General features: G+C 44.2%; 1 protein-coding gene across 1 annotated transcript in view; it reads left to right on the top strand.

The window, feature by feature from the left end:
- LOC126199614 (lachesin-like) overlaps positions 1 to 23695 on the top strand; it is a gene marked incomplete at its 5' end in the record, with an annotated part of 448647 nt that overhangs the window by 292263 nt on the left and 132689 nt on the right. The window lies entirely within an intron of this gene.

The following is a 23695-nucleotide window of genomic DNA, read 5'->3' as shown; positions in this document are numbered from 1 at the left end:
CTGTATCAAGCGGCCGCTGGCTCATGGCACTGAAATTGGTCTTGCCATGGCAAACTGTCACAAACCCTATCACAAACAGGGTTTTGCAAGATTTTTCTATTACTGACTGGTTATAAAATGTACGACATTGTCTCTGAATTTAAGGCAGACTGATGTTTATGGGAGACAGACGAAATACGGCTTAAAATAGAAAGGAAAAGGATTGGTTTTATATCACTGCTTTGCGTTCACACCGTATGGCATTGACTACTAGACTACGAATAGGTTATTCACCACAACAGCCCAAGCCAACACCTCTCATACTGTGTGCTGTCTATCGCATTATGACAAAAGCATGAGGCTAACTCATGTGAAATTCGGTGGTTAGTTGGACTGAGGATACCTTGTAACAGCTAGGGTGTTGGTTCAGTTCCAGCTGGGGGTAACAAGCTTTAACATTCACAATAATAACTTTTTCACCTCCAGTAACACAAAGTAAAGAACGCAGCACTGCGCTGTGATTCCGAATCAACATTAGACATGTCCATTCGTTACTGACTGGAACAGGGTTGAATTATTTTTGGCTGTTGCAGGCAGAAGTCGCTGCTTGCAGAAACTCCATCTCTAGCAAGCTTTCTTACCCAAAAGCTTTCTTACACTAGTAATGTTATTTTAGATCATGAACCAATCGTCATGTAAGGTCGTAAGACCCTCATTTCTTATTTAGAGTGGTTTTGAGATTTTGAAAATATTGGCTCCAAATTCGAGCTCCGATTCCAATTTTTCTCTGGATTTATTCCTTCGAGAATATACTGTCCATCATTTCGTTGTTTCCAGACGATGCCAAACTCCTCCATGTCTCTACAAACGACGTGATCCTAACTACTAGTGAAAGAGATTTTGACAGCTGACACATCTTTGTGTGGGGCAAGCAAGGATGATATGGGTGGGGCTGGAGTCCCAGGCAGCACAGAACTGTCCGCTGCGTTACCTCTAGTCGAACTTCTGCACTTCTCGCAACTGGTGAAGGTACAATATATACTTCATGTCTATTCGTAGCTGTAAGACTGGTTGTGGGCTCGAATCCCCGCCAGGCAGAAATGATTTCTATCATCGTTTCAGGTTCCATCATCAACCTATTGGTGAACTTATTTCTGAAATCTGATTGTGTTTAGTAAGCAGTTCATATAGGTACTGAGGCCGGCCGGGTCGGCCGAGCGGTTCTAGGTGCTACAGTCTGGAACCGGCCGACCGCTACGTTCGCAGATTCCAATCCTGCCTCGGGCATGGATGTGTGTGATGTCCTTAGGTTAGCTAGGTTTAAGTAGTTCTAAGTTCTAGGGGACTGATGACCTCAGAAGGTAAGTCCCATAGTGCTCAGAGCCATTTGAACCATTTGAATCATATAGGTAGCGAGTTCTGCTCCTAGTCCATCACCACAGCCTTAAATCATGGTGCACTGCGATTTATTACGTACCTTTCGTGGTTCCTTCTCAGGGGTAATATAAGCTCCGTGGACTTCCCGGTGCAGTGCTAAATGTATCACCATTTATTTCCACGTTCGGAAATTCGGCCTTGTAAACCGAAAGTGGTGAATACTTCGATGTCTTACGTCTCTGTAAGCCTAGTTTAGTCTCGATCAGACACGTAAGCTTTGTTAGGTTAACTATGGTTTCACGTTCGAACGACGAACAACAACTCGTCGTGTCAATTAATGAGAGTGATAAGACTTCCCAAGCGTCACTTACCGTAATGAAGCTTAATTCAGAAGTAGTAGGAACTGTTTCATCTCTAATGACATGTTTTCTAATATCTGCTGTATCTCGGTATTAGTTTAGATGTGGACTGACTGCCATAATGAGCAGTGTTCGCGAGTGATCTTTTGTGGTATCGGTTGTGTGTAGCCAAACGACTGTACCCCACAGGGTTTCGGTATTTATAGGTGTTTAGGGAAGATCAGCGTGCTTGGTGTATGGTTCTGTCGCATCGTACTGTATTTGCAATAGTAATCTGAGCACCATGATACAACGAACTGTTACAAATACGTAATTTCAAGGATAGCTCCGAGTCAGTCGCCCTGTAGCGTGATTTCCACCAACCCCAAACCACCGCCATATGCGACTTCAGTGGTGTCGAGCGAGAGTTCATTGGAAGACAGAGTGCAGGTCTGTTATGTTTCCTGATGAAAGTTGGTACTACCTCGGTGCCAGTAATGGCCGTGTTATGGCTTGAAGGAAGGCTGTTGAGTGGCTACAACCATCCCGTCTGCCTGCTAGACACAATGGACCTACACCTTGAGTCATGGTCTGAGGTGCGATTTCGTATGACAGCGGGAGCACTCTCGCAGTTATCCCACGCATCCTGACTGCAAAATTGTGCACCAGCCTGTTGATTCGACCTGCTGTACTGCTATACATGAATAACGCTTGCCCACATACCGCTGTTGTAAGTCAACATGCTCTCCTGTGTGATGACATTTGGCCTGTTCGATCACCAGACCTGTCTCCACTAAAGTGCATGTAAAACATCATAGGGCGACAAGTCCAGCGATATCCAGAAACAGCGTTAACCGTACTTGTATTAACCGACCAAGGGCAACAGTCATGCAACTTCATCCCACAACCTGACATACGGCAAATGTTTGAAATGGCTCTAAGCACTATGAGACTTCTCTTGGAAATCGGGTTTTCTGCCGGATATCAGGGTCTACAAAACACGATATTTCGACGTCATTACTTGACGTCTTCATCAGGTGTTCCCTGAGACTGGCTGCTTGCTGGACCGGGTCGCATATTTATGCCTGCCCGGTGCCTGGTGTTCTGTTTGCCGTTCCCTAGCCGGTCCGCCGCCCCCGAATCGCGCTATCCTGCCGCTCTAGGTGTTCCCTATTCCCTCCGCGCCCACTCTGGCCGCCTCCAACTGTGGTCGTGGCAACCTGGTGTTGCCTTCTCGGTCCGCGCCCGTCAGTGGCGCTCCCCTGCCACTCTGGACGTTCCCTATTCCGTTCGCGCCCGTTCTGGCCGCCTCCAACTGCGGTCGTGGCCTCCTGGTGTTCCCTTCTCGGTCCGCACCAGCGAGTGGCGCTCCCCTGGAGCTCTGGACGTTCCCTATTTCGTCCGCGCCCGCTCTGGCCACCACCGACAACGGCTGAGGCCTCCTGGTGTTCCCTTCTTTGTTCGTTGTTGGTGTTGGAAACATATTTTCTCCGGTATCGCTTCAGCAGTTCAAATGCCAGGTTCCATGCAGTCTTTAGGTGGTATCCTGCTTCCCAGTTAATCAGGTTTTGTGCCATCTTTATCTCTATAGATTCAGTGATGAGACTATCCCAGAACCTGGGGGTCTGGACCATGACCTTGGTGTTCTCGTAATCCATAGAATGTTCCAACTCTAGGCAGTGTTCTGCTATGGCTGATTTTGTGGCCTGCCTTAGCCTGGTACGTCGCTGGTGTTCCTTACATCTGATATCCACCGTTCTAGTAGTTTGGCCAATGTAGGTCATACCGAATTCACAAGGAATTTTGTAAATGCCAGGCTTCCTTAAGCCCAGGTCATCTTTGACTGTTCCAACAGGCCCGGCACACGGTAAAAATGCCAGCTTCTTGATTTCTTCTTCTCGCTCGTTCTCTAGTGTATCCTGACGTCTGGCGGGATGTAGAGTTCTGCGGATGTCCCTGGATGAGAATCCGTTGTTAGACAACACTTTTTGAAGAAGTTCAAGATTCCCTGCCAGGCTGTCAGAGTCAGACAGTGTCTTGGCTCGGTGTACGAGTGTTCTAAGCACCCCGGTCTTTTGTGCTGGGTGGTGACCTCTGTCGGCCTGTAGGTATAAGTCTGTATGAGTTGGCTTTCGGTACACACTGTGGCTGAAGGTGCCATCCGCCTTCTTCTTCACCAGGACATCCACAAACGGAAGCTGACTGTACTTTTCTAGCTACACGGTGAATTTAATATTCGGATACCTTGAGTTCAGGTGGTCCAGCAAGTCTTCCAGTTTTTCGCAACCATGGGGCCAAATGACAAATGTGTCATCAACGTATCTCATGAAGTTTGTTGGCTGGTAGGTGGCAGTTGTAAGAGCGTCGTCCTCGAACTTCTCCATAAACAGGTTGGCAACTACTGGTGACAATTGGCTACCCTTCGCCACCCCTTCACTCTGTTCATAGAATTGACCTCCACATAGGAAGTAAGTCGATGTTAGAATATGCTTAAACAGATCCAGCACGGCTCCATCAAACTTCTCACTTATTAAGTCAAGCGTGTCCTTAAGGGGCACTCTGGTGAACACGGACACCACGTCAAAACTGATCTTTTAGTCTGCATCTGAGAAACGTAGGTTTTTAAGACGTTCCACAAAGTCCCGTGAGTTGCGGATGTGGTGTGCACACTTCCCCACATATGGGGCCAACATTTTCTTGTGATATGTTGCAGCTGGGTAGGTGGCTGCCCCAATATTGCTCACAATGGGTCGTAGTCGTACACCCTCTTTGTTGATTTTAGGTAGTCCACACAGTCTGGGTGGTACTGGTGCCTTGGATTTCAGTTGTTTGATAACTTTCTCAGGCCAGCCAGTTTCCTTCAGCAGAGACTTGATTTTTCTGTACACCCTGTCAGTTGGATCCTGCTCTAGTGGTTCTTAAGCCGGGTCCTCCAGAAGTGGCCGGATCCTCAGGTCATAGTCACCTTTCTGCAGTATGACTGTGGAGTTCCCTTTGTCTGCTGGTAATACCACTATGGCGTCATCTTCTCGTAATGTCCTGAGGGCCATCCTCTTGTCTCTTGAGATGTTAGACTTAGGCGGCCTGGCTGTGGTAAGGGCTCTGCATGTCTCTCTCTCTGAATCTCTTCAGCCGTACTTGAGGGTAGTGTGTTGACGACTTGTTCCACAGAGCTGATGAAATTGTCTACCGGTAGAGCTCTCGGAGTGACAGCGAAATTTAGGCCGCTGCCAAGAACCTTCAAGGTAGCTTCATCCAGTGTCCTTCACTCAAATTTACAACCATGCGAGTGTCATGATTTTGTTACACTCTGTTGTTCAGGCGTTCAAATTTTGCCAATTGTCGGGCTGTAGCATTGTTCTTAATGCATGCTGCTAGTGACCAAGACACTCCATCAATTCTGTCCCAATCCTCTTGCGCTAGTTTGGCAGCCATGTACGGATGTAGATGTAACAGCTCCCTGGACGTCACATCAAGTTTATGGCGGATGTCACGGACTCTTTCTCTCACCAGAGCGATGCTGGATCGGTGCTTGATCCTGTTGGCGGCCCTAGACGTAATATGATGTTTGATTTTGGCAAATACAGGCACCACATCTCCATCTGTGCACCTGAGGAGGAAGTTATGTGAGCCCACCATCCTCTCTTTGCGTCGTCGCAGCTTGTCCAGTTTCTTCATATTGCAGCACATTTCCTCCCCGTAGAGTCTTGTTATGTGATTTCTTACACTTTCCTGGCAATTTGATGACATCTCGTGGAAATCGGGTTTTCTGCCGGATATCAGCGTCTTCCAAACACGAAATTTCGACGTCATTACTTGACGTCTTCATCAGGTGTTCCCTGGGACTGGCTGCTTGCTGGACCGGGTAGCATATTTATGCCTGCCCGGTGCCTGGTGTTGTGTCCAGAGTGATAGGGGAGCGCCACTCACGGGCGCGGACCGAGAAGGCAACACTAGGAATCCACGGGCGCGGACCGACTAGGAAACGGCAAACAGAACACCAGGCACGGGGCAGGCATATATATGCGATCTGGTCCAGTAAGCAGCCAGTCTCAGGGAACACCTGATGAAGACGCCAAGTAAAGACGTCGAAATATCGTGATTCGAAGACGCTGATATCCGGCAGAACATGGATGTGTGTCATGTCCTTAGGTTAGTTAGGTTTAAGTAGTTCTAAGTTCTAGGGGACTGATAACCTTAGAAGTTAAGTCCCATAGTGCTCAGAGCCATTTTTTTTTTCAAACTAATCACCATTAGCCACAGCACTCTCCTGTCCTCTAAAGCCTTTGAAAACTGTCAATAATCTCTTCTCGTCAAATCACTCGAAGCACCCTGGTCACTCGTTGTTGGGTAACTGCAACACTTGCGAGTGTTTGTGAACAATAGTGTGTACACTGACAGGAGCCCTTTTGTTATCACTCTCAAAGGCAGCGTTCGATTATGCGAAATCATTCGTTTCACACGCGTCGCTGCAAAATGGAGTGCTAAATAGAGCAACGCGTAAACAAGAAATTTCTGGGAACGACGACGAGGACTCATGAAATGTTTGTACAAGAGTGCGGTGTTGAAGCAGTGAGTAAAAAGTGTGTGTTTGTGCGGTTTAAACGCTTTAGAGATGAAAAGGCTAATGTCGAGGATGAGTCGCGTTCGGGTCAACACAAAGGCCAGTAGGGGTATTTTGTTTCTGAAACATGTTTCCTTTATTTTCTTAGTGCATTCACTAACCTTTTCAAAAGCACCTTGTAGATACAATGATTACTCTCAACCAGGGTACAGCGATGCACCAGACACACGTCAAAGTGGATGTCCCACTGTGATTTCACTGCGGTACCACAGAACCCAACCCGACACTCGGAATATAAGTATTAAGTCACTGAGGCGTCTGACTGCCGTCTGTGACTATGAGAGCCAGAGAGGCCGCTGGCCTCACGGTATTATAACATCTTCGTAGCATCACCGCCACGTCACTCAGGCTCTCGTTGCAACGCGTTTGGCCAGCGCTAACGTGAAGATTTGATAATGGTCGATCTATCACACTGGAGAAGGTGTCAAACTGGCTCACAGACCGACAGTACGACCATGGAATCACAGCTCACAACTCCTGACTTTTAGTGAAAATGGTTAAAGATTTGTGTAAATGGACGAAACTGATCTGCAGTTTTAAGAGCTGCTGCCATAACAGTCTCCAATTAGATACTTAACAATTAATAAATCATGTATGTGTATGGCTGCTGTATGCTACTAAAATCTCCACCAGGACCAGGGCTTTTAGCTATTCCCAAACCACCAACGAGAGACAAGCACCTCCCTCTGTGCATTGCAGTGCTCTTTTACAAGTTAATAGTGAATACTTGTACTTTAGTTATCGATTTCAGCCACTAGTGCTCGTAAGCTGGACGGCAAGGCTGCGATTTAGAATACATCCAAAGCAGACATAACTCTGCTTCTCAAATGAATAATAATTTGACGTTAATTGTGATTCAGAGTACCACATGAATTGTTGTATACAGGTAATTATCCGAAGGATATGTTACATCGCGTTTCTGAGGATTGTGGTCATGCATGAATAGCATGATCGACCAGTATTCCACCAATATTAGGTATGTAGTAAGTTGTGTTTGGGTGGGCAAGCAGTGTACATTAGAGAAATAACCTTGTACCACTATTGCTGTACAGTTCCAAATATTTGAAAGCTTCTTCGGGGAACTCGCTGTCTGTGTAGGCGGTTTTCAGTTCTGAAATAAACATTCAACTTCATGGTTGTTCGCTAATGGCTACTTTCACCCCCTTGAGCTCCTTCAGGCTACACAGATGCGGATTCCATCTGTGAAATGATAAAATGAAACCCTTATGTGGGTCTTAGTCGCCGTGCCACTGTCAGCCACATTAAATCCGTTGGTTCATCTGCGTGGCTTGAAAATACCCAAGTGGGAAAAAGGAGGTAATAGCTAACAGTCGTAAATAGTGTTTACTAAAAAACAAAGAAGAAAACAAGACATCCTACGTACGACAACGACTGCTATGAAGAGATTTGTAGCGGCTGTGGGCCGGCCGTAGTGGCCGTGCGATTCTGGGCGCTACAGTCTGGAACCGAGTGACTGCTACGGTCGCAGGTTCGCATCCTGCCTCGGGCATTGATGTGTGTGATGTCCTTAGGTTAGTTAGGTTTAATTAGTTCTAAGTTCTAGGCGACTGATGACCTCAGAAGTTAAGTCGCATAGTGCTCAGAGCCATTTTTAGCGGCTGTGGGGCCATGTATACAGAAGATTTGCAAATACATTTATTACTCTTTTCAGATGGCACTCACATACGGAATCATGTCTCAATTATAGTATTGGACGAGAAGCACAAATAACGAACAACGAAATTACCACCAGTTTGTAACATGGCTCTGATCCATCCGCTTCATAAAAAGGGAGATTTTGCTAATCTGAACAACTATTGTGGAATATCTCTTTTGCCGGTAACATACAACATACTCTCCGAAGCGTCACTAACAAGAGGAGAATATCAACTTGATAATCAACTGGGAGAATATTAGAGACGCTTCAGCAAGACCCGATCCTGTGCTGAGCAGATCCTGAACCTTAAAACTATACTGGCATATTCCAAGATGAGAAACCGCAAGGTGGTCGTTACCTTAGTTGGTTTCAGGAAGACCTACTACTCCGTTGATTGAGAAACGCTTAACTAAGTACTCCAGGAACTAGGACTAGACAACATAACCCGCTGACTCATTCTAGAAAACTTGACCAACACCCATTTAAAGGTCAAACTTAGAGGTGAGATCTCAGAAAGCTTCAAGATAAAAACTGGAGTGAGACAAGGGAATGGACTCTGTCCTCTTGAACTGTGTCCTTGAAATTTTGTGAGATAATGACGCTAGGAACTGATCAGGTTGGGTGTCCAGAGTGTTGTCTACCTGGGCCGTAAGAACAGAGGACTGATTGCAGATTGCCTGGCTTTTGCAGATGACATGACACTGATTGCAGATTCTCTTGAAATGGCAACAATGCAGGTAAACTGCCTCAAAAAACAGGCAGCCAAACCAGGTCTTCAAGTGTCTCTGGAGAAAACAGAGTTCTTTACCAACATCAAGGAAGCGAACGTAGAGATGTTACTAGACCATGAAAACATCAAAAGGAGTTAGTAGTTTACGTATCTAGGCAAATGGATTGAACCCAACTTATCAGATAAAAGTCATTATCCATGAGAGTCAAAAACTAGGAACTAGCCTATCGACTGACTATGAACACCTACAATAAAAGTCCGCAGCTCGTGGTCGTGCGGCAGCGTTCTCACTTCCCACGCCCGGGTTCCCGGGTTCGATTCCCGGCGGGGTCAGGGATTTTCTCTACCTCGTGATGACTGGGTGTTGTGTGATGTCCTTAGGTTAGTTAGGTTTAAGTAGTTCTAAGTTCTAAGGGACTGATGACCATAGCTGTTAAGTGCCATAGTGCTCAGAGCCATTTGAACCATTTTTGAACCTACAATAAAAAATGCCTGTCACGCAACCTGAAACTGAAGCACTACACATCAGTCATACGACCAGAAGCCCTTTATGCTATGGAATGTCTTTCCGTGAACCGGAGAGGTCTGATGGAGAGGAGAATCCTCTGGATGATCCTAGGCCTGGTAGAAGAAGACTGGGGAAATCAGAAGGCAACATTACTCGGAGATCTACGAACATATCTAGAGGCTCTCTGATTCTGCAAGAAAAAAAAAAGTTCAGCTTTCTTTAGCCGTGTTACAAGATTGCCTCCAAACAGACTGACCAACCGTCTATTGACCCTCTGGCAAAACAAGAAGGTTCGCACCACTTGGCTGACAAAAACTGAAAAGGATATTAAAGAGCTATGAATACTGATCTCCAGATCAGACAGTCTGTGAACCATACCCTGAAGGAATCCCGATGATTTGAGGAACAGCCCCGAAGGAAAGGACAGAAGAAAGGAAGGAATTGCAGTGGCAGAGGGTGGGACAGTATTGGGCAAAGATCGAAGCCCAACAGTTGAACACGCATGGTCCGAAGTAGGCCCATTAGAAGCAGCAAGAAGAAGAAGAAGAAGAAGAAGAAGAAGAAGAAGAACGTTGTACCGAGAATATCGAGCATGATCACAAGAAACTCATAAGAACTAAAGTACGAGTATAACAACTATATATCTGCACAGGGTGATCGGAAACAGTGCCGAAACCTTGTAAGGATGTTGCACGTTAGGTTGTACTGATAAATAATTTTTAAAAACATCAAATCATTGTACCGTTTCCGAGTTAATTATTACTGAAGTTAGCAAACCTGGCCGTTACTCGGACAAATTCAAGCGGCCCAGTCTTTTGCCCGTGTTCGATCCTTACTACCGTCCCATGCCAAATTTTTGTATCGCTAACTTTCTCGAATTTAGCGAACCGGATTACGAACACGTTTGGCAACGCCGTTTCTGGCGGCAACAGTCAAACCGACTAATTTCATCCCTAATACACTCAGAAAAGACACATCGTATCGAATTTTTTTCTCAAAAATTGTTTCTCAGCACTACCTCTTCTCGCGTCCGTCGGCCGTCGTAATTTATTATTATTATTATTATTATTTTTTGATTGTTGCCGACTTACGTGGTGGGCCTTAATTAAAAATGATATTTCATTTTATTTTGATTTTACGATTAAATGCTTTCCTGAAGTTCTCCTTTTTAACAATATTAATCTCAAATTATTTGTTACGTTAATGAATGTTAAACTCGCTGAATCTTAAAACATGAGCATATAAGTTGTACAATGTAATAAACTTTTCATATTAATTTCCTCGGCTAGTCATCTCACTTTAAAGCAAAAGATCTTTAGTTATTAGTTACAATTGCGGCCCACACACGCGCGAGAGTGTTAACCATTGTATTGTAGTCGCAGTCCTGGCTCTGGCTGTCAGCTACGGTACTGAAAATAAGAATCTTAAAGCGACGTATTTCTGCAACTTCTTGCGGCTGTGGAGAAAAATTAATATTATGTTAATAGCGGGCGAGTATTTCGCTTCCGCTAATTTTTCATAAGTTAATATTGCCACGTAATGGCGTCGTTGGCTGCATCGGCCGCTGCGATTGTTGAACTATAAATTACTTGAATGCAGGTTAATTCAAGGAAGGCGGACATGAAATCGGGATCACCTCTTACAAATTAAAAGTGCACAGTAATATTAAATCAGTATATTATATGCTTAACTCATACAAATATGCTTACATTTGCCAGCACTCGCAAGATGTCCGTCTGTACATCATCAAGACAAGTGAAGAAGTGAAGTCGACTAAAAAAATTAACAAAAGAGCGTATCTTGTCGTCTCTTTAGATAATTTTGTCATAAATTATTTCTTTGCATTTCTCGACAGAGAAATTATTGTTTTACGGCTACATGATAAAAATATATTATTCAATTTTTAAATGTCTCTTCTTTATAAATACTGTTTTTTAAGTCTTTTCGTAATATAGCACTGGGGACGCTGTACTCTCTTGCAGTACCCTTACACGTTACTTCAGACCTTTGTGACGACCCTGTACAGATACCAATGAGCCACAAAATTATGGAAAAAGCCCACAGCGAGTTGACACAGTAAGGAAAATGTGTACCTGGAACAGAGACGAATGCGAAGTCATTGTAGTGACTATATGGAACGCGGATTGGGATGTCTACAAACATAGACGATATTGAGAAAAGGGCTGATCGTTATGGTCTAGTGGCTTTGGCCGTGCATCTCGAAACGGCAAAGTTGATTGGCCTTTCGCTTGATGCTGTCGTGAATATTTACGGAAAGCGGTTGAATGACGGTGATATCATGAATAGGCGTCACAGACTCAACGCAGATCGTTGAGGTCGGAGGCTTGCCCGCCCTGCACAGCAACAGAGACGGCGATCTGTGGCACTGCTGAAAACAGTTTACAATCGCGGACTACGTGAATATTATAGGGACAACCTGCGTCTCTTCATGGTTGGTGTGTTCCCCGACGGCTGATTGCATCATCCAGGTGATTAAATGAGCGCGTCTCAAGACTAAAAACCAGCTACAATGGCTTTAGGAGCCAGACAGTGAACATACGTTGATATATTGGCCTCCAAGTTCGCCTGTTCTGGTACTGATGGTGCACATCTGAGACATTATTGGACAACGGCTTCGCACTGACGAACAACCGGCCCGTCATTTGCAAGAAATATATGACTTGTGAGCAGACATGCCGTGAAAAATACTTCCGGAAACCTGCCAAGGACTCATTGAATCCATGCCCCGGTGAACAGCTGCCATATTGCGATACAAAGGTGGACCAACACGCTACTTAGTTATATGGTTATAACGTTCTGGCTCGTCAGTGTAGATACCCCAAAGTGACTGTATAATAAATGGTTCAAATGGCTCTAAGCACTATGGGACTTAACATCTGAGGTCATCAGTCCCCTAGAACTTAGAACTACTTAAACCTAACTAACCTAAGGACATCACACACATCCATGCCCAAGGCAGGATTCCAACCTGCGACCGTAGCAGTCGTGCGGTTCCGGTCTGAGCGCCTAGAACCACTCGGCCACCGCTGCCGGCAGACTGTATAACACGAGATCGAATGTACTACCTAGGTGTTTTATTTGCCCGCATCTCGTGGTCGTGCGGTAGCGTTCTCGCTTCACACGCCCGGGTTCCCGGGTTCTATTCCCGGCGGGGTCAGGGATTTTCTCTGCCTCGTGATGGCTGGGTGTTGTGTGCTGTCCTTAGGTTAGTTAGGTTTAAGTAGTTCTAAGTTCTAGGGGACTCATGACCAAAGATGTTAAGTCCCATAGTGCTCAGAGCCATTTTTTGGTGTTTTATCAATTTTCCGCCTTATTCCGTTCTCGTATTGAGAGGAGGAAAATTGCAGTTAAGATGTCGTACGTGTTCTAACAACTCGTATCTTCTCTTGATCTATACATGAAATATATGAAACTGAACTGTGCTCTAGTCTCCCACATTTTCTACTCAACTGGGTTTCGAGAGAACAAATTTACCTTTCTTCTAACGCTACGCATTTATGTTCTTCCAGCACTGCTTTCACACCTTAGTGGCTATACCGACGTGTTACGATCATATCTGCTTGTTACTATATTTTTCGATGACTTATGTAATACCTACTTAAATAAATACAACGTAACTCGTCTCACTAGCAGTATCTAAGCAACAAGACGGGAATGCGATCAAATCCCATGAGGTTAACCAGTGCAGCACACGGGCTATGGTAAGACACGCTGCTCCAGGCACAGACTGGTAAGCGTTAGGCAGAATAAACCAAACATAATAAGTACAATAAAAAGTAGGAGGACGCTTACACAGGGATACTGGCCGTTATGACAGGGTAGATAAAGACAATAGATCTATAATGTTTGTGGACAGAAAATAACAAGGCCTTTGATCAACGACATTGTTTCAGCCGTGTGTGTCTGTTCCCGGAGGTATTGAACTACATTAGGTTCAAAACAGGGGTCGCCGCTGGATATCATCCCAGAATGAGAAAATCGTCTGCTAAATCACATTTATTGAAATACTCATTAAACAAATATACAAGAAATAAATAACCATGCCTGTGGAGCAGAAGATACTCTCATAATGAAGGCATCATGTAATGAAAATATTGGACGCTATATCTACCAATGTACATGATTTTTTATTGAAAACAGGGTCCAACATGAAGAACCTGTCAACCTTGACTACCAAAATTGGTTAGTTAAGAGGCTTTATCTTACCCTTTGTTGTCAGTCTGGTCAACAAGCCAAGTGATCACTCCTGCCGACCGAAACGGTCCTTCTCAACCTCTCTAAAATGGCCTATTACGAGTTTCTTTTACACCAACGAAGTATCTACCACTTCCTTCTTAATCATTCCCTTTTTACTGACTACTTGTGAAAACTTCCAAGTTCAAACCGTGAGAACTGCACCACATCCTTTATATATCGTGTATTTATGTATTAATGATCACATCAAATGTTTCGTTACGGTCTAATACCCAAAAACACGTCGCAAATGCGATAACATCTAAAGAACGCTAGAGTCCTTACCTCTTAGCACCACAAATTCCACCAGCATCCCTTTCACACACTCGGTCGTTTATCCGACGTGAACAATTATCCTGTAACTGTCGTGATACCGTGCATCCGCCAAGTCTCTCCACAGCGGTGATATCTGCTTGTCCCGCCTTCGGGACGTGTAAGGTTGGCAGCACTATCATGTCGCTGTATAAGCTAGGGGCCGAGATTCACAGCTACTGGCTGCAATTACGTTGGGAGATGGGCTTTAACATTCTTTCAATTCAAACAGTGAAATTTATTACATTAATTACAATTAAGTACACTCCTGGAAATTGAAATACGAACACCGTGAATTCATTGTCCCAGGAAGGGGAAACTTTATTGACACATTCCTGGGGTCAGATACATCACATGATCACACTGACAGAACCACAGGCACATAGACACAGGCAACAGAGCATGCACAATGTCGGCACTAGTACAGTGTATATCCACCTTTCGCAGCAATGCAGGCTGCTATTCTCCCATGGAGACGATCGTAGAGATGCTGGATGTAGTCCTGTGGAACGGCTTGCCATGCCATTTCCACCTGGCGCCTCAGTTGGACCAGCGTTCGTGCTGGACGTGCAGACCGCGTGAGACGACGCTTCATCCAGTCCCAAACATGCTCAATGGGGGACAGGTCCGAAGATCTTGCTGGCCAGGGTAGTTGACTTACACCTTCTAGAGCACGTTGGGTGGCACGGGATACATGCGGACGTGCATTGTCCTGTTGGAACAGCAAGTTCCCTTGCCGGTCTAGGAATGGTAGAACGATGGGTTCGATGACGGTTTGGATGTACCGTGCACTATTCAGTGTCCCCTCGACGATCACCAGTGGTGTACGGCCAGTGTAGGAGATCGCTCCCCACACCATGATGCCGGGTGTTGGCCCTGTGTGCCTCGGTCGTATGCAGTCCTGATTGTGGCGCTCACCTGCACGGCGCCAAACACGCATACGACCATCATTGGCACCAAGGCAGAAGCGACTCTCATCGCTGAAGACGACACGTCTCCATTCGTCCCTCCATTCACGCCTGTCGCGACACCACTGGAGGCGGGCTGCACGATGTTGGGGCGTGAGTGGAAGACGGCCTAACGGTGTGCGGGACCGTAGCCCAGCTTCATGGAGACGGTTGCGAATGGTCCTCGCCGATACCCCAGGAGCAACAGTGTCCCTAATTTGCTGGGAAGTGTCGGTGCGGTCCCCTACGGCACTGCGTAGGATCCTACGGTCTTGGCGTGCATCCGTGCGTCGCTGCGGTCCGGTCCCATGTCGACGGGCACGTGCACCTTCCGCCGACCACTGGCGACAACATCGATGTACTGTGGAGACCTCACGCCCCACGTGTTGAGCAATTCGGCGGTACGTCCACCCGGCCTCCCGCATGCCCACTATACGCCCTCGCTCAAAGTCCGTCAACTGCACATACGGTTCACGTCCACGCTGTCGCGGCATGCTACCAGTGTTAAAGACTGCGATGGAGCTCCGTATGCCACGGCAAACTGGCTGACACTGACGGCGGCGGTGCACAAATGCTGCGCAGCTAGCGCCATTCGACGGCCAACACCGCGGTTCCTGGTGTGTCCGCTGTGCCGTGCGTGTGATCATTGCTTGTACAGCCCTCTCGCAGTGTCCGGAGCAAGTATGGTGGGTCTGACACACCGGTGTCAATGTGTTCTTTTTTCCATTTCCAGGAGTGTATATTGAACTCACCAATATCATAGTAGATTCAGGAAATGGGCGGAACAAAACCTCATCAGTGCAAAAGGTTCGATCTAGAACACCAAATCCAGGTCGGTTAATAGCTCCCTGAAACCACTTACAATACGCTGTTCGTTTCGTAAGGTCCATACAGTGTAACTGTTGCACAATAGTAATTTTATACGGATATATCCCTAGTTCTTTGGTTACGGCGTTACGTGTTGCTGTGGAAGAGACTTCAGTCTCTTGCCATATTCTCTTCACTGATGTTGTTCGAATCCTCAACACAGGCTCGAAACTTCGTCAAGCATCCATTCTGTTAAAATTGTGGACCTAACAGTTCATGGTGCATCATGAAGTGAACCTGTGGTCTGGAATTTTCGAGTTAAATCACGTACAGTTTCACGATGCGGATACCTCGAAGCAGGAAAACGGAATCTAAATGGCCGCCTCACATGCTCCGTAAAGCTTCCTCTTGCACAGAAAATCCTTTCACGATAAGAGCTCTGTATATACATCTAAATATACATGGGTGCTCTGCAACTCAGACTTAAGTGTCTGAAAGATAGTTCATCGAACAACTTTCACAATAATTCTCTTTTATTCCACTCTCGAACACCGAGCGGAAAAACTAACATATATATCTTTCCGTGAAAGCTCTGATTTCACTTATTTTATTATGAATTTTCGCATTCGGAGGAGACAGTTAGTTATTGAAATTTCGTGAGAAGATCCCGCCGCAACGACAAACACCTTCGTTTTAATGAAATCCACCCGAAAGCAATAATGTCCGTGACACCCTCTTCCATGTTTCTCGATAATACAAGACGTGCTGCTCTTCTTTGAACTTCTTCGATGTACTTACTGGTAAGGCTCTCACGCCGCGCAGCAGTACTCCAAAAGAGGACGGACAAGAATAGGGCAGGCAGTCTCTTTTGTAGATATGTTGCATTTTCTAAGTGTTCTCCTAATCCATCGTAGTTTTTGGCTCCCCTTTCCCACAACATTTTCTATGTTTTTTCTAATTTAATTCGTTTGTAATCGTAGTTCCTAGGTATTTAGTAGAATTTACGGCCCTTAGGTTTGATTGATTTATCGTATAACCAAATGTTAACGGATCCTTTTTAGTACTCATGTGGATGACCTCACTCTTTTCATTATTTAGGGCCAACTGCAAATTTTCTCACCATACAGATATCTTTTCTAAATCGTTTTGCAATTTGTTTTGATCTTAAAATGTTTTTACTAAGCGATGAGGGTCAACATCATATGCAGACAACCTAAGACGGCTACTCTGATTGTCTCCTAAATCGTTTATGTAGATAAGGTACAGCAAAGGGCCTATAACACTACCTTGGGGAACGCCATGTATCACTTCTGTTTAACTCGATACTTTCCGTCAGTTATTACGAACAGTAACCTCACTGGCAGGAAATCGCGAATCGAGTCACATAACTGAGACGATATTCCTTAAACACGCAATGTTATTACAAGCCGCTTGTGAGGTACAGTGTCTGGAAATCCAGAAATACGGAATCAGTTCCAAATCCCTTGCGAAGAGCACTCTGCACTTCGTGTGAGAAAGGATCTAGTTGCGTTTCACAGGAACGATGTTTTCTAAATCTGTGTTGAGTGTGTGCCAATAGACCACTCTCTTTAAGGTCGTTCATAATGTTCGAACACACTGTAAATTTGGAAATTTGTGGTAAGATCCAAACTGCTGAGGCCATCGGTCTCTAAGCTTACACACTACTTAATCTAACTTAAACTAACTTACGCTAAGGACGAAGAACACACCTATGCCCGAGAGAGGACTCGATCCCAAGACGGGGAGCCGCGCGAACCGTGACAAGGCGCCAGAGATCGCACGGCTACCCCGCGCGGTTCGAACTCACTGTCTCTCTACAATATTAAGCATTCTCACCACATTAAACTTACACAATAACTAGGCAATGAAACAACCAACAACGGCAACATACACGCAACACTACCACACCCGCCCTACCACTGCGGATCCCTGTAACTATGCAGCAAGTCTTAAATGTGCTGCCAGTGTAAGGCGCCCCGGAAAGTGAGACGCGCGAAGATTGCCCCTGCGGAGAGGCTTTTGGGACTCACGGCACTTTCCAGCATAAAATAAAAATAGCTGCTACAAGGAGTTCACATTCAAGCTACACTGAGGAATGCAACATTAACGCATCTGATTTGACACTGCGACCCCTCGTACTGCCCTAATCATACTACGACTTTCTTAACACCATCCTTTTAACGGGAAAAATAAATCAATACGAGTAACCAACAGTAACGGAGATGATTTAAAGCAGTGCGGGTGGGTTGTCGGGGCAGATTTTAGTGGCGACTACTTTTTGTGACAAGGTACTTCCTGAGGGAAGAGCCGCGGGTACCATGAGGCGCCGTACTGGCCTGAGAAATAGTCTTGAGTTCACCAGGGCCATACAAAAGCCAATGCCACCAGCCGTAACAGAATGAGTTGAACTAATTACACATCATTAGCTTACTCTCAGTAGTTATTGACATAGACGTGCCAGATACGTTCTAACATACTGCGGTACAAATTGGACTCATAGCAGATGACTACCTTAAAACCCTGTGGTTATGATGGCGTACCAGATACAACCATTCGTTTGGGAGCATGGCTTCATGTGATTCAGTTTTGCTCTGCGATAAAGTGTTTCAACATGTTTAAGGGACTTCTGTCATCGTTGTCATAGTCGAAAATTAACATTTATAAAGCAGCAACTGAAAAAAAGGAAACCTTACGTTCACCTTTGTTTTTCCAAACTGCGACAGGCACCCACCGTAAACGGCAACGGTGGCTGAAAAGTAAGTAACTTAATGCAAACCGAAATTCTGTTTAGTAACAAGAAAGCATGACTGAGTCTAGCTGACGAGAAAACACTGAGCGCTGTGAAGAGTAAAATTTTTCAAACTAAGTAATTAGTACCATCTTCAGAATCTGGATATATATAGAATGTGAACCGGTAAGTGTTTCGACAGTTTTTTCCTTACCATTTCCTTAATCGAAGACGACCTTACTTACGCTCGTAATGGACTGTTGATAGAGCGAATCCCACTGTGGCGAAAGTTGAGCAACAATTAAATATCACCAAATGTATTCACCACCGCATCTGATATTGTCAGATCAGTTACATTTACAGGAGGCGTACTTTAACGTATTTCGATACATAACTCGCTTCGTTAGCTGGGTAAGCCATGATACCTGGCTTATTTCTGTCGCTTGCGTGAATGCTTACGGGGGAGAAGAAGCATGTGTGTGCTGGAGTGCGCGCGCGCACGTGCTCGTTTGTGTGTGTATTTATATGAGTGAGAACGAGAGAGAGAGAGAGAGAGAGAGAGAGAGAGAGAGAGAGAGAGAGAAGAGAGAAGATAAAGTAAGGAGGAACAGAGAGGGATGGTATGTGAGGGAGGACGAGAGGGTTGGGAGGAGAATGGTGAGAGATGGGGAAGAGGGACTGAATGGAAGAGGATGGGAAAAAGAGAAGAAGGGAAGGGGTATGTTGGAAAATGGAAAGTGATTGCTTTAACACCGTGCCAGAAAACCTGAGTAATATCAAATGTTGAAATGTGTGTGAAATCTTATGGGACTTAACTGCTAAGGTCATCAGTCCCTAAGCTTATACACAACCTACATTATCCTAAGGACAAACACATGCCCGAAGGAAGACTCGAACTTCCGCCGGGACCAGCCGCACAGTCTATGACTGCAGCGCCTTAGACCGAGCGTAATATCGACATGATTCAATTTTTAGTTGGTGTTGATCGTGAGAATCGTTTGATGTTATCAGTTTGTCATCGAATAAAAGTAGTAAAACAGAAATAGTAATTAATTATTGAAGTCACTTGGATAAGCATGAAATTCAGACACAGCGCCTTGCGAAAATATCCTTATTAGAAGCAGTGGTTTTCTAGGTTCCAAGGCAACGTTGTCACTGATGCGTACTGTGATGCTTCCGGATTGTGCAGTCAAGGAACGGTAGGACGCAGGTTGCATAGAGGATTAAAGTGAAAGACGGGGCCACAAAAGCTACCCTGTATGTTGTGCACTCTTCCTAAAAGTGGCATGAGATGAGCTAACATATACGACAACAACTTCATTTTTTACATACACTGGTTCCCTCTTAGATAATCTACCACCCTGCATTCTTTTGTCAATAGAGTTGCAGCGTTTCGGTATAAACCGAGGGAGCAGAGTAGGGCTTCACTAAAACACAGTTACAGGCCAAGCGACTAAAGCGTTCAGCTCATTAGAAATGTGAGCATTTAAACGAGTGGGAATAATTCCATTGTCAGAATTCGCTTTGCCGTTCAAGACGTTTCATATGTGAGACGTAGAAAATATCGGCACGCAAGTATCACTGACGAAACGGCTCTGCAGCACTATTTAATCGTTGACTTTTCTCTTCTAGAGGAATCTGACGTTTTCAATTACAAAAAATATATGATCAGTGAGTATTCTCTCATAAATTGCAAAGCAACAAAATCCGATAGGGATTTCCAATATCAATTTTCCTGGCTGTATTTATTGCGAACGAACCAGCATTCGAAATAGCATGCATTCCTCGCACAACAATATGGCATACCAAAGAATTACAAAGCGTAAAGCATTCCTGCATCTAGTGAAAACAAATACGTAATTTAAATAAATCGAATTAGCACAGCGATTCGTTTGTTTTACACAGTAATCAATCTCTTTAAACAATTTCCACAATGTTTTCAAAGTAATATGAAATTAAGTAATGGCGTAAGTTACAGTGTGTATCCAATACTCATTCTGTAGCTGCAGTATGCTACTATAAACATATTGCTATTTCATTTTTATTTTCAACCTGTGTAATTGGCACAAACCTACGAAATTTGTTGCATTTGATGTAGAACTATGTATTCAAATCGTTTTTATGTAACCTTGTAATTAACTGTAGTATTATATTAGTATATTTTATAAATTCTAGGTCAGTGGTCTCTAACCTAAGGTAATGACCCCCTGGTGGATACAATGAAATTTTCTGAGGCTTACAACCGAAAGGGGTCGACTGCTTTCGTAAACGAAACTAAATTTTTAAAAATATTATTACAATTATCGCGTTTGATATGACTGTCAAACCGAGTAGATAGATTACCAATAATCGCATTTCGAACACTAGCGTTAACGCATGAGACAGTGTAGTAGAGGTTAACCCTTGTGAAACGAATGTATGAACAATATCTTCCTCACATAGTCCTCCCACTACACACATACTCCGTACTTCGTACCAGCCATCAATGACAATGCTTGAGTATCTCATGAAAATTCCTTGTCCGACTTCTAGTTAGTTCCAGCAGTTGATGATAAATTGCTCCGTTATTAACTTCGCAACAGATAAAGGAAGTAATTGATTAACCCAACAGCATCTGTATAATGGCTACTGCACTGCTCCGGAGCCTGTACACTATTATTGTTGGTTTGACGTAAAGGATTTCCAGTCTGCAGTCCTCCAATTTCTGCCACTACAGAAGTAAGGAGCGTGGCAGTGAAGTGATTTAGGAACAATAAGTGTAGTACACACTGAAATAGCTCAAGTTTAAATGAGAATATAGGCTCGTGGTGAAGCAGGTGTCCTCAAGGAGAGGAGTGTTGCAGAGGAAGCATGTTTTGTAACAAATGCCTGCCCTAAAAGCTGATAGCTTTCTTTCCTCAGAGGGTGCTATACGAGAGCTATTTGGAAAGTAAGATGAGAGACATAAAAATGACAGTGAAAATCCCATGAGCTTTGCAGAGATGTGTCTGTAGTGTCTCTGGTATACATGTCGATCACGTCACGTGACTTTTTTTCTGTTTCGAGCACACAGTGAGCAGTAAAGACGTTTAGAACAATAGTGGCCCGCGCCAAGTGTGGGCTCCCGTGGAGTGGTTTCATTCTTTTTCACAGTTCTGAGCCATACACCGCAGGGGCAATGAGGACGCACCTACAACTTTTTCAATGGGAAATGTTTGATCACCCACCATACAACCCGAATTTGGCTCCCTCTGACGTTCGTCTCTGCTCACATGAACTGCTGGCTATGAAGACAACATTTCGGCACACACAACTAACTGTAGACCAGCGCAGAGAAGAGGCGAAATGCACAAGCGGCTGCCTTCTGTGACGAGGGTGTTGAAGAGTTAGTACGATGCTGCGCAAGACGTGTAAGGCGGATCGGCGACTACGTACAAAAGTAGCTCGAAGGTGTAGTTTACTGTTGCAACGAAACCTTTTTTGATTTTCACTGTCGTTACCAGTTTGCAACCGATCGGACCTTACTTTCCGAATAGCCTTCGCGGTTAGCTCTGCCGATGCAATGACAACTGCATCATTCTGTAAAAAATATAAGGTTGCTAGACCTGAGCCGTGCAGACTATCTCATTAACTCATTATCTCATGGTTTAAAATATCATTTATCTTTCGTCATTTTAAAAATAAAAAAGTGTAAGTACATTCTTGCTAATTGTAATGTTAAGCTTTAATATTGATGAGTGTGGGGGGGGGAGGGGGGGAGGGGAGGAAGAGCAGGGAGAGAATACCACTCAGTATCAGACTGCACTTAGGGGCATTTGTCTCAGAAAGGCTGGGAACCACCGTTGTAGGTGCTGGTATATGGTACGACCTTCGCAACTGCAGTAAACAAAACAAAAAGTTCAGTCAGCTGTGATACGATGTTGTTTAGGAAAGTAATAGAACCATACAGCCCACAAAGCGACAAAATTTATTTTATAGTTGTATTACACATTTTTGTTTTAAAATTTGAACGTTTGATTTTCACAGTTCTACGTGACACGGGCAGTTGTAACATGGAACCACAGATTTATTCAAGTATAAACTGGATGCTGCTTCTAGTAAACGACCATGAGTCGTTCTGTGATTAAAAACCAATGAAGCCTGCATCCTTCTAAACCTGCCTACTGCAATCGAGCCTACAGGTTTTACCTCCATCCTTCCCTCCATTAACAAACTGTCGATTTATTGATGCCTCAGAATGACCCATTCAGTATTCAGAGTTCTTCTGAAGCACTACATTTCAAAATATTCTATTCTGTTGATTTCACAACTGTTTATCAAGCACTTTTCACTTCTGCGTAAAGCTACACCACAAACGTCTTCATAAAGGCTTCCTAAAAGTTAAATTTGTATTAGGCGTTAGCAGATTTCTCTTTTTCAGAAGTAGTTCTCTTGCTGTGTCAGTATACATTTTATATCTTCCCTGCTTCGATTGTCTTCACTTATTTTCCTGCCGAAATAGCGAACTCATTTACTACTTCAAATGTCTCATTTCCTAACTTTATTTCCTCCTTTAGTTGAATTCGACTCGGGGATGATCAGTTTGCATTCAGAACATATTTAGGAATACGCCAGACAATACTGACCCTATGGCTTACCTTAGAAGATAGGTTAAGGAAAGGCAAACCTACGTTTATAGTATTTACAGACTTAGGGAAAGCTTTTGACAGTGTTGACTGGAATACTCTCTTTGAAATTTTAAAGGTATCAGAAAGAAAAAGGCTATTTACAAGTTATGGAGATACCAGACAGCAGTTATAAGAGTCGAGGTGTACCGAGAGGAAGAAATGGTTGAGAAGGTTGTGAGCCAAGGTTGTAGCTTATAGCCAACGTTGTTCAATCTGTACATTAAGCAAGCAGTAAAGAAAGCAAAAGAAAAATTTCGGGTAGGAATTAAAGTTCAGATATAGGAAATATAAACTTTAAGGTTTGTCGATGACATTGTAATTCTCTCAAATATAGTAAAGTACTTGGAAGAACATTTTAACGAAATGGAGACCGTCTTGAAAGGAGGATAAAGATGAACATCAACAAAAGAAAAGCAAGCAAGGATAACATAATGTAATCGAATTAAATCAGGTGATGATCGGGGAATTATGTTGTGAAACTAAGCATTAAAGTAAGAGATAAGTTTTGTTATTTGATCAGTGGAAATAACTGATGGTGGTGAAGTAGAGAGGATATAAAACGTAGACTGGCAATGTCAAGAAAAGCGTTTGTTGAGAATAGAAATTTGTTAACATCGAAAATACATTTAAGTGTTAGGAAATCTTTCCTCAAAGTATTTGTTTGAAGTGTAGCTATATATCGAAGTGATACGTGGATGATAAACGGTTTAGACAAGTAGAGAATGGAACGCTTAGAAATTTAGCTACAGAAGAATGCTGAAGACTGG

Source organism: Schistocerca nitens, chromosome 8, assembly GCF_023898315.1.
Source record: "Schistocerca nitens isolate TAMUIC-IGC-003100 chromosome 8, iqSchNite1.1, whole genome shotgun sequence".
Taxonomy (NCBI): domain Eukaryota; kingdom Metazoa; phylum Arthropoda; class Insecta; order Orthoptera; family Acrididae; genus Schistocerca; species Schistocerca nitens.
This window is presented reverse-complemented; position numbering and strand designations above follow the sequence as displayed.